Source organism: Photinus pyralis, unplaced genomic scaffold (genome assembly GCF_008802855.1).
Source record: "Photinus pyralis isolate 1611_PpyrPB1 unplaced genomic scaffold, Ppyr1.3 Ppyr1.4_LG2, whole genome shotgun sequence".
NCBI lineage: Eukaryota > Metazoa > Arthropoda > Insecta > Coleoptera > Lampyridae > Photinus > Photinus pyralis.
The window spans coordinates 32,020,846-32,033,533 of NW_022170403.1; positions in this window are offsets into that span (position 1 = coordinate 32,020,846).

Sequence of the window (12,688 nt, forward strand, 5' to 3'; positions counted from 1 at the left end):
AGGAAGTTACTTACGAATAAAGTCTTAAATGCATCGATAACGCTGGCATATATGAAGGAAATGTCAAAGGTATTTAAATCTTCTATCTTTTGGTGCATTCATTCAAAACTTCCAACAATGCTGCGATTAAAAAGTGGAACAGATTTGGAAGCCAATACCCTAAATTACGCGCGTTTGTGAAAGTTTCAAGCAAAGGATATGTACAAGCCAAAGATGTTCTGCATTTACAGAAAGCGACCTAAGAGGATTTTCTATTTCACCCAGATGACAGTTTCAAAAGTCATACTTGAAGTATCGTTACTTAGCAACTTTAAAGCACGTGTGTTTTAATAGTTATTTATGCAATGAGTGTATAAATGAGGCGTTTTATTGGTGAGTGAGATGTTTAGTCCACGAGCGCAGCGAGTGGACTAAATTCGAACGAACCAATAATCGCCGATTTATACATGAATTGCATACAACGTTTTTTCGTCGACTTCACTGGGGTAGGTAATTTTAAATTCAACTACAAGAAATTACAAACGAAATTATGAGCTCCGACGATTTTTCACTAAATTACAGCTATTGTCGTTGCTATAGTAATGTGTTGTTTTATGCTGTACCGTCAGTCCTCGTAATCGCAGTGGAAGATTATGTTGCTTGCTCTGCTGCGGAGACGATTTTAACATTATATCCACTCAAATCAAAAGAAACTTATTGGAACGGTTTCGATCAGTTCGGCAATTGATGGAATACAATGAATTTGAAAGGAGATATTTCCGAAAATGTCACGTTGACATTTTACCTTGAAAAGGTATGTGAAATTAGAATGTAATTAATTCTTTTGCAACTGTACTAAAGTACGTGTATTAACAGTGAAAGATATGGAAATGTTCATCCCTGTGGTCGACGTACTCAATGTTGAAGGTAAAGTAACTGAATACCTTAACAATACCTTATCCGAGGAGCTACACATACATACATCAGGATATGCTTTGCTGAGATCGTTTGGCGACCATACTGGCTGCTGATCTCACTACATTAAAACCGAGATTAAAATGGTTAGGTGGATGGAAGTTCTCAGCTGTTGCCGAAAGTGAATTGTTATATAATTGTCATTTCCCTTTAATAAAATGGTTGTTATGTATAAGTGGTTGCTAACGATTAATGGTTGCTAACGTATAATGGTTGGTTGCTAACCATTAATGGTTGCTAACGATTAATAAGCTTCATGATTATACTCGTCACTAAGGAGTAATTTATATTGTTATCGAGAGGTCGACGAAATAGTACATTATATATCAAGGTAGAGAAGTCCACTATTATTGCCTGAGCACCAAGATTACATCTCGAGGCGCTTGCGCCGAGGGGTGTAAGGTGCGAAGGCAATAATAGACTTCTCTACCGTGGTATATATACTATTTTTTTCACTACTAGCACTTGAAATCCTCTAAATTAACATATTATATTGATAAGAGAGTTAACGGTTGGACAGAATTGTTTGTTTCTTAATTTAACATGTCAATCAAGTACGTGGAAGTACAAGTCAAACAGGCCGTATTTTGTTCTGTCATTGAGATTTTTCAAAGAGTAATTTCGTTCGAATTTTTTCAAAATGTGATAATTTTAGGTATGTAATTTCTCTGGAAATTGCGAATGGTGGTGATTCGTTTTAGAGAACTTGTCTAAACGTTCATTGAGCGAAATTTCGGGTTGTGTTTTCTAAAAGTGACAGCGTGACAGTTCTCATTATTGACTACTAGTTAATAATAAAAAATTATTAACCACTTTGAACAAATGCCGAGAAAACCTACTTTACAAGTGGAAAAAAGGTTAATAATCATGTCATCAGACGCTAGTAGTGAAAAAAATAATTATATCACTACAATCGCTTAAACTTTTAGGAGATGATGTAGTGTTAGGTAATGTTAACGCGTCTCTAGACAGTTGGATACTGGAAAGTATTTTTACGGTACAGTTAGGAAAGTGATTCTCCAAACACATTTGGAAACAAGTTAACCTCACTAAATTAAGTGACCTTGAAAAGGCGATAAAAGCCCTTTATCCTTTGGATCACCTAAGTATAAACGGGTAATGATATTTGTCGTATTTTAGCTTCGCCTGGATACCATAATACTTTAATTTCATTTTGAAGCAGTTTAACCGATGCTCCTTTGGTTTTCTCTATAATCGGTAAAGGCCATAACTTACCTTTTGGTAAGACAGTCAAAGGTTTATAAAAGAGGAACTGAACCAAATTGGTATGTTAAAGAGAAACAAGGTATATCTTCTCACATTCTTAAATGTTTAGATACGGGAAGTTATTGTTAAATGCCAATATGACCCAATTTTTATTTAACATTCTAAACCCTCCAGGTATATTTTAAATTTCAAAAATTCAAATCATTTCTTGTAAAGAAAGATATGTTTATGGCAACAATAGAATCAAAGACACACCGATTTATGAAGATTCTATTTTTGACGGAATTTGAGAACGATGTAAAATTCGCAAAATTCTCGTGTTTGCATCTTACATATTTTCCGCAGCAGCCTACAAGCCGACCGGGAGTAGGGAGTGTATGCGTTTCGTAACGGTAGCTCTAAATTTGGATGTAATTTTTTTTTTCGAAATTATTGTAATTGATTAAGTCCGGAGATTTGGTAGTAGAATTAGAATTAATGAACTATTCCAACCCAATACAGGCAAAAAGCGACAAACAGACGGACGGGGTAAAAGTCCAAATGACCAAAATTTAATCAGTTGACAATTGGGAAATTCGAAATCGTTCGCGACCTATCATGTACACAGACAGACGGACGAACAAACGGACAGAAAGTCCAAAATCATGAACGAGCTGGGTCGCTCGCGAGGTCGCTCGTTAATAAGCGAGCATTTGATGAAATGATAGATTGTCCTTTTTGCATCTTTTAATGTCTATATGGCAGGCATGTCAAACAAACGGCCTGTGACCCGTCACGATGTTTGCAAATTATAAAAGTTAATTGTACCGTGTGTTCTATTTTGGTTGAGACGTCACTGTGTCTCAGCTGTTTAAAAAATCGAGACTTGCGGTTTCCGCGACCATGTGTCACTTTTTTGTGAAACTTTTAATACCACAAATAGAATCAATGTAAATCCATTTGTTTCTGAGATACAGGGTGAAAACAGATTGACTTTTTAAGATTATATCATATCTTACTACCTATGTAAGATACAAAAAAAGACAACAACTGCTTATTTTGGATATTTTTACATAAAACCAATGGCGTAATAAACCATAGTTCTGGACCACCGTTTCGAAGATTTGACCCAAAGTTGGTGATTTAAATGCAACACCCTGTATATCTTAACGTCATTTTTTTGCAATGCTTTTCCTGATATCATTGATGCACCACATTCTATATTTTTTATACGGTTGAATTATATATTATATTACATTTCCACCTATATCATATTTTTAAAAATTTTGAAATGACATGATTCCACCGTCAGTCATTTTTATTGATTAGCATCGGCTGCCTTAGTTATCATGGGTACAATAAACAAAACAAACTCTTCATGAATCCACGGCCTACTACATAATAGCAAAAAACTTTTTTCTGTTTTTATTTTTATTTTTTTTATTGATTTTTATGGCTTAAAGAAATGTAGGTTGTGATACAATGTAATCACAAAAAAGACTGTAACAAAATAGGATACGCAGTACATTTTCTAGAGCGCGTACTAATGATTTTATAACTATTTGTATTTTTTCGGGTTATTGCAGTACTTTGTATACTTACTTTTTATGTTAATAATAAAAAATCAAAATTCTCATACCTAGTGTAGATTTTTTATGATGCGACCTATATGTAGAAATCTGAAAATGGCCCTTGATGATAAATGAGCTTGACATGCCTGCTATAGAGCATTGTTTTCCTAATTGATTCGGGATGTCTGGACGCAAGATGTCGGGGATTTGGATCATATTCAGTTACCTGAATTACGCCTGCGAATTCGACATGAGGACATCGTGGAAACTGCAACCGTAGCATATGTTGGTGGTGCTTGGGAATGATTTAGTACCACCTTAACTTTTATTTTTTTCATAGAATAGAATTAAACAAACAAGTTAACGATTAAATATGGCCGTCTGCGTTAATAAAAAGCCATTTTGTAGGCATTATTTAAGTAATAAGAATAGAGGGGATTAGTTTTGGGAAAAAATTTAGAGGATTTGTGGTTAAGCACAGAGCGAGACCAGTTCTTGGTCCTCAGAAAAAATTAAAACAATTAGCATTTAGTCATCAATTTTAACCGTACATTTGAAAATAACCTCTCAATATCCTCTCGATGTCTTCAAATTGTTTTGAAGTTACCCTCACCGTGACATTCCCATCACATCCTCCTGAGTGATCTATTTTAAATTCTTCTCCATTTCTCCAAATTCTCGCAAGTTCTCCAAGTTCTCATCAAATTACTCTTAAGTTTTTCTTTATCCGAATAGTTGCCCATAGATGGATATATTTTTCGATAGTCATAATTCACCCTCGCAGTCGGCGATTGTATTTCAGTTGTGCACATTATAAAATAAAGCGTTTTATTTACAGGGGAAACAAGAGAATATTAAATCGAACTCATAACTATAAACTGCCCTAAGGAGGGTTACTATCCCTTCGATATTCTATGAAATGATACAAAAGCACTTTTAATTTTACACGCGATTGCGCATCGAAACGAAGATATTTAACGATGACTAGATAGAATCAAATTAAATGTAATTAAATCCGATCGATAAAATGAAATAAGACTACGATCACCTAATTAATTTTTCTACACGTTCATCTAGTGAATCCTAGTCCTAGTAATTAAGCTCAAAAAGTTACCTAAACCTAAATTTACAATTGCATATTTTTGAAGAGCCGAATCTCGGAAACTAAAACATCGTATAGAGGTGGTTCTGTGCTCCAAATTTGTTTCTTTTTAAAACACGCATGGTTTTTGAGTCAAACAAAGTTTTAAAAAAAATGCGCTTTTTCGGTCACGGTGTTTTTTATTTTCGCAAATCTGGAACATTAAAAAATGGATAGGTACCCACTAATCTCAAAACTTGATGAAAGCTTAAGAGAGACTTGAGAAGAATTTAAGGAAATTGTGAGAGATTGTAGGAGAACGTAATGGGAAATTGGGGTAGGGAGTACTCAAGGAATTTTAAAAGGGATCTTGAAAAAACAATACATTCTGGCAAATTAGATAGAACATGTGTTGAATTTGATAAGCATTTGTGGGAAGTTGAAAAAGAATTAAGGAAGCCTTAGACGAACGGCAGGAGAATTTAAGCACAAATTGAGAGCGGCTTATGAGAAAGAGAGAGAAAAATGAAACCTTTGATGGGTGCTGCACCACCGAATATTTTGTTACATAAATGGGGCCAAGAAAATTGGCCAGAAATTAATTTTACCGCCAGTGGGCGAAAAATGAATTACATGGCAGATAAACAGGAAAATGAGAAATTCGCGACAATGAATTAAATTTCACGGATTTTCAAAATGTTTGGATTAGTTATTAACGTCTATTAAATTAGGGTCTCTCACTACAAAAATGATTTCATGTCTTTGAGTGCCAACTAAAAAAAACTGAACTCGTTAAGACAAAAATTTATTTGATTTGGATAAGGCTAGTTTTACATTAAGCTAATAAAAAACCCGTGATTAACTCTCGGATTAATTCATAATTAGGCAATACGAATCTTTATCTTTAATTGGAATTTTAAAATCGAAATAACTCGTAGTCGTTCTAATTTTAGACGCCCTATTTTGGTAATATCGAAGCCATACATTCTCTTGAAGCATATAGTTCATTTCTAAATACAACAAAAACTTATGTTCGCTTAACACGAGGTCGAAAGGAATGGTTAGTTTTTAACTTGTAAAGAAAGCGTTCGAGTGGGTAGTCAAACATATCCGTTGACAGAGGAAAGATGTAGAAATGTGCAACTTAATCGGGCTTAGTAAAAGAAACTTGGTCGTATAATGAGTGGAGCGTTACTAAAAATGTACACAAAGTCCGAACTCACTATCAAATACTACAAAAGGTAAATTCTTTTCAATTAACATTAATTAATTAAATTAAGAAAATATTTGCAAGTAGCCTTTATACTCATAATATAAATGTTCGTGGTGGGACGTGATTCAGGGACAGATATAATTAATCTAGACGTTGCAATGTTGGGATTAATTAAATTAAGCCGTTCAGAATTATGTGTACTGGTGTTAATTTTTGGTCACTGAGCCTTCAAATTTTGGTTCTGTAAAATACATCCCCTAATAACAGTTCCGCGCCCCGTGGACTTTCGGTCTCGAGTACGGTCATTTATCGCTCAGTCAACAAAAAAAAAGTGAACGTTAACCCTCACCCCCAACTCCACACCACCCGGGAAACAAAATTACATACAAAGTCAATTAAATCTGGCCAAAAAATGGAGAGTTGGGTGTCGTTGCGGTCGGTTCGGTCATCGGGTTAATCTATCGAGGTGGTGCAAGTAATCTTTAATTGTTAATTCGTTTGCTTAATTCCCGCTCAAATAAAAAAGGTAAGGTAAGAAATCAAATATGTCAAATTTGCACTCTCCACGCTGCGGTTGTACCCAAATATCCCTAATTAAGAAAAAAACCTGTAAGTAATTATAAGATTTCTTATTTTATTTGTCGATCGCTTGCGTGCGGGGTAATATGTCCAAACAAGCTTTATAAGCTTTTCTTTCTTGCAGGGTTTTGGTTTTAATTTTGTTTCATTGTGTTTCAGAATAAATTTTTTATTATACCTGAATCACAATCTCCGTTTTAAATACTCAAATGCGTGCGAAAAAAGGCCTTTAAAACACACGTGCTTTAAAGTTGCTAAGTAACGATACTTCAAGTATGACTTTTGAAACTGTCATCTGGATGAAATAAAAAATCCTCTTAGGTCGCTTTCTGTAAATGCAGAACATTTCTTTGGCTTTTGTACCTATCCTTTGGTTGAAGCTTTCACAAACGCGCGTAATTTAGGGTATGCTTCCAAATCTGTTCCACTTTTTAATCGCAACATTGCTTGGAAGTTTTGAATGAATGCACCAAAATATAGAAGATTTAAATACCTTTAAAATTTCCTTCATGTATGCCAGCATTATCGATTCATTTAAGACTGTATTCGTAAGTAACTTCCATGGAAACAACTTTTCATATTCTTTATAATAGGCTTTCCTGGAGTTGGATTTTACACCTACCAACGTTTGTTTAGATTTTACAAGCGATTTAATGAACGGTGTATTATCTTTTTCAATGGAAATCGTTTAATTCACAAAGACGATGATTTTTATAACCAAACGTCAAGTGACATTTCCATGGCAATCGTGAAATTACGAACACCCAGCCCACTTAATTAGACATGTATATTTGAGTATAATGTCAATATGACTTCATTGTATTTCCTATTTTTAAATTATACTGCAGGTATAATAAAAAATACTATAAGATACACGTGTATAATTGGTCTTTACAGCACTTGCAACGTTAAAAGCACTCCGCTTTGCGTCGTGCCCTTAAACTCGTTGCGCGTGCTTTAAAGACTTGATTATACACTTGTATCTTAATATACTATTTTTCATTGTTAAATTAATTATGTGTTTATTCGAATCAATTATACGATCCGGATAGAGTTTTCATGTCAGATTTTTCCTGTTGGTGCCCAGACTTTATTTCAGGTTCGTGTAGTTAATCTTTTGGAATTTTCGGAAGTGTGATCGAAGTTGCCGAGTCTCCCAAATTAATTTAAGTCAATATTGGATCGATACTGTCAAAAAATAGCGGTAATTTTTGAACGATTAGAGAAAAAAGTCAATAATCAATCCTGGATCCCAGAGACATTAAAATTTTCAAAATTTTAACTTTAACGTTATATTCGAAAAAACCATAAGTTTTGCGTAAAAATTCGATAAAATGATCTATTAGATCGGCCAACATCCCCAACGTTGTGATTTGCCGCAGCTTAAAATAACGGGGAAAAAAACCCAGGTCCATTCTTTCCATGTCGACGAAACTAATTACCAATTTGGTTAGATTAGTTCAATCTCCATATAAAATTTACACAGAAAAAAAATTTCCCACGTCCAAGATTCCTCTTTCGGCGAAAATAACTTCAGATTTGGATTCTCGCCTGTGTTTTGAGTAATTTAGCCAATATTAAACGAAGAAGTTGAAATGGGTAGAAATCTACACCGCCTTTATCTAATGTTATTCTCTTCACAGTCTTACCATTGATTAACATAGGTATTTTGTAGGTAAAATATCGTAGGAGGGCAACTACATTTTCAACAAAAGCACACAAACATGCAACTTGGAAATTGTTATAATAATGCAAGGGTCACCATGGGTCGGATTAGGAACTTAATTATACATTCAAGAAGTGGAATTTTCGTAGTGTCTTTTTTTGCATGTAAACACAGTCGTTATGTAAATTTGTTGCTTATTTATCTCCAAATCCGTATATTTTTGCATATACAACTGATAAAACAAGGCTAGGTATGTCAGTGTAACTTATTCAAGATCGTAAGAAATGGTGTCCATTGAATGGGGAGCAAGTTTGTATTTTTATGGTCAGAAATGCTGAGAAGTTCACGTTTTTAAATGCTCACGTTGTAAACTCGAGACGAATGTAGTCCAAATCAAAATATTTGCTGCAATAATTGCTGTTCCAATTGTTCGCGATGGGATTTTAACCCATTCCAAATTGGTATTGAGGACAATGCTTGACTTATTAACGAGCTCCTAGCGAGTTCATAATTTTGGACTTTTCCAATTTTGTTTATCACCACCCAAGGAAGAACTGATTATGTTCAGAGCTCGTTTGCTATGTGTTACAAGTTTATTGGTTACTATACTTGGAACAGAAGACCATGACTGACCATAAAATTGAGCTCAAATCTTTTCACAAAACCCGATATAAAACCTGAAAAGATTTCTTCCAATACGATGGGCCATTAGGAAATTAAAATGGGCGTGATAATCTCAACTACTAATAACTTTCTAAACTTTGTAATAAAATGTGACATATTAATTGAAGGTTTGATTGCGCCGTAACTTATTAATTGATTCTTTCGTAACCGTTTTCAGTAGTAATCTAAATTAACAGGGTGCAGTATTTTTGTTGTTGTTTCAAGTCGATATTGACAAACAAGTATCATAATTAATTAACCGTTACCGAATGCGATTTGCGGTTAAAATTGAATAACCTACACTTTTGTTATGTCGTAACGGAATGAATCGTATCATTACATGGTCTTGCATCGGCGACTCGACTTTTCTTGTAGCACGAGATCGCTGCCCGTGGCGAGTTTCATTAATCACCGGACTTGATCAATTTTTCTGTTTACGTGATAGCTATAATTATTATACATTGCGTGTATGAATTTTGTGAATTTTGGATGCATTCATCGGCATTTTATTTACTTCCCATTTAATCTTATACAATGACCAGGGCAGAAGATTTCTTTACTTTCTCAGCGGACTTAATTAGTCCAAGTGTGTTCTTCCACAATGCAAGCAGTGAAACCAGCAAGTCCCTTAATCTTTATAGTTGTCAGACAGATACAAATTTCTACTTTGTACAAAAATTTCAAAAACGTCAATTAGATACTTGAACTTTACTTTGTTTCTTGGATGATTTTAGAATGTGTATATCGATAAGTAGGTATAGCGTAATTTCCCTGAAAATGATATGATATAGTACATATTACCTACACCCGTGCGTAATGAAAAACAAGTATAAATTGTGCACAACTCTTATGCAGATAAAGCGCCTTTTTTTTAACCGAAATAGCTTTTGTTTTGACATCACCAATGGATATATTTTTTGAAGACGTCTCAATCGCCCTTTGTGAGTAGGTACTCTCAGGGGCGGACTGGCACGGGGGGGCGGGTGGCGATTGCCACCTAGCCTGTAGATCATAATGGCCCGTTGGAAATTTATAAGTGTGTGCTGTATTTAGTTTCTTGCACTATTAATAAATTATTAACACGTTTCTCTAATTGGGGTTGATGTTAGGTTGTTAAAAAATTCTGTTTTAATTGAAGTGTTTTACAATGAATTTATCATTTTTTGTCGTAGTATTTTGAAAGTGCTGAAATACACTGATAGGCGACGCACCTCGTGTGGATTGTATAAAATGTTTTTGTGGTGCACCTCAGAGCTAACCCCCCCGCCACCTTCATTACTACACTAATACTTTAATGGCCCGTAAGTACCCAGTCCGCCCCTGTGTATAACCTTCCTTTTTTACCAAAATTCAACTACACCAAAATTTCTCGGGAAAACACTTTTTCTTATTAATTTGGGTTGGGTGCGTAGAATCCAAATCAATTCGTACTTTTTCGATCAGACTTCTCAATCAAAAGTTATAGACTAGAAACCAATTTCGAAAAAAAATTCAAAGGGTTGTAACTTTTGAACTAGTAGCCCAATCTTGGAACTGTTTGAAATTATGGATTCTACAGGCCACATTCTATAAGAAAATTTTTTTCCGGTCGATCTGAGACAATTTTTTTTTCGGGGCTCAAAAAAAGGCAGTGTATAACCTTCCTTTTTTACCAAAAATCGACTGCACCAAAATTTCTCGGGAAAACACTTTTTCTTATTAATTTTGGTGCGTAAAATCCAAAACAATTCGTACTTTTTCGATTAGACTTCTCAGTCAAAAGTTATAGACTAGAAACCAATTTCGAAAGAAAATTCAAAGGGCTGTAACTTTTCAACTAGTAGCCCAATCTTGGAAATGTTTGAAATTATGGATTCTACAGGCCACATTCTATAAGAAAATTCTTTTTCCGGCTCGATCTGAGACAATTTTTTTTCGGGGCTCAAAGAAAGGCAGTTATTACCTTCCTTTTTTACCAAAAATCGACTGCACCAAAATTTCTCGGGAAACTACTTTTTCTTATTAATTTGGGCGCGTAGAATCCAAATCAATTCGTACTTTTTCTATCAGACTTCTCGATCAAAAGTTATAGACTAGAAACCAATTTCGAAAAAAATTCAAAAGGCTGTAACTTTTGAACTAGTAGCCCAATCTTGAAACTGTTTGAAATTATGGATTCTACAGGCCACATTCTGCCTTTTTTTGAGCCCCGAAAAAAAAATTGTCTCAGATCGCCCCGGAAAAAAAATGTCCTTTTTTACCATAAATCGACTGCACCAAAATTTCTCGGGAAAACACTTTTTCTTTACTTTAAAATGGTTTTGTGGTGCACCTCAGAGCTACCCCCCCCCCCCCGCCACCTTCATTACTACAGTAATACTTTAATGACCCGTAACCTATGCAATTCCACCTGGCCCGCAGTTACCGAGTCCGCCCCTGAGTACCCTCTTCCGACAATCCGTTCTATCATTAGATTCCTCGGTTTAAATCCTGCGAAATTGACACCCAGGTCTAGTCTATAGGTTATATTTAGCGTTTTCACAAATTTTACAATAAATCACACCCACCCTCTCTAAAATCTAGCCACACGGAAAATGTCAAGTGTTTTTCGGATCAAGTCGTCTAAAGTAAACGCTTCTAAGGTACCAAGTGGCACCTTGGTATCACAAAATGCAGTACTAAAAACGTTGCCACATGCTATCGGAAGAGTTCCACCATCAAGGCCGTTAATGAAGCCCCAAAAAATATTGGCAGAATTGATTCCGGTATATATTGCCTTCCAGAACAAATTTGGCATGGATTTTTAGTAAAGTTGGTTGGAGTGGAATTAGAAACCGTTATTAAATCTGAAAAATGTCTCGATCTTAGTGCATTAAATCCTCCAGAAGAGCTCATGTCTTTCTTTATAGTTTCATAGGATGTTCAACAAGAACGTCGTTAAGAACAAGAACAGAAGGATAATTTGACTCACTATGCATTGATGGGTGTTTCGCGTCGGGGTCATATTTACTCTAAGAGCAGTACTAACCTCATCTTCAGAAAGCCTGACAGTTTGCAAAACTTATTTTCCTGCTCAGGAGTAATTCCACAGACACCTTTTTTTATCTTCTGAAACTACTTTAGAAACAACTACTTTCGTCTTTAAGGGTGAAGAAAATGTCATTTTCCTCTCTAGTGCGGAAAGGAAGAAACAATTGCTGCCTTAATCTTAATAATGACGTTTAAAATTGAAACATACCCGTATCTAGATTCTAGACTGCTATGTCTGAAACTGCATTAATTTTTCAATTGTGATTGCAGTTTAAAAAAAAATACGTGTAAAACTTGAGAAGAGAGTGTTTATTAACTTTCGTTCAATTGAACTCAAATTGAAAAACTCCACTTTCTTCTCTAGTTGTACAAATAACTATTCTTGATATGACATTTTTTACCAGATTTGACAGCTCCACACCTACCGAAGCCCTGGCACTTTTCCGCACAATTCTCAAGATTTTGAAATGTTGTTTAGCTTTTAGTAATATTTACTTCAAATAAACCACTTGTGCATTATCTTCATTATCTTTATTTAAATCCAAAAAGCTTCTATTGACAACGTCAACAGTAGAAATAGAATTAGGTTGAGAAGCCGCTCGTTTAGTAGTTGATATATGCTTTTTGGTGTAATTAGTAACTTATAGCCACAAATTGAGCACGAATCAAACCTTGTGACTGACATTACCATCACAGATTACTACAATTAAATAATAATCCCAACCCAAAATCCCATTATCATAGAC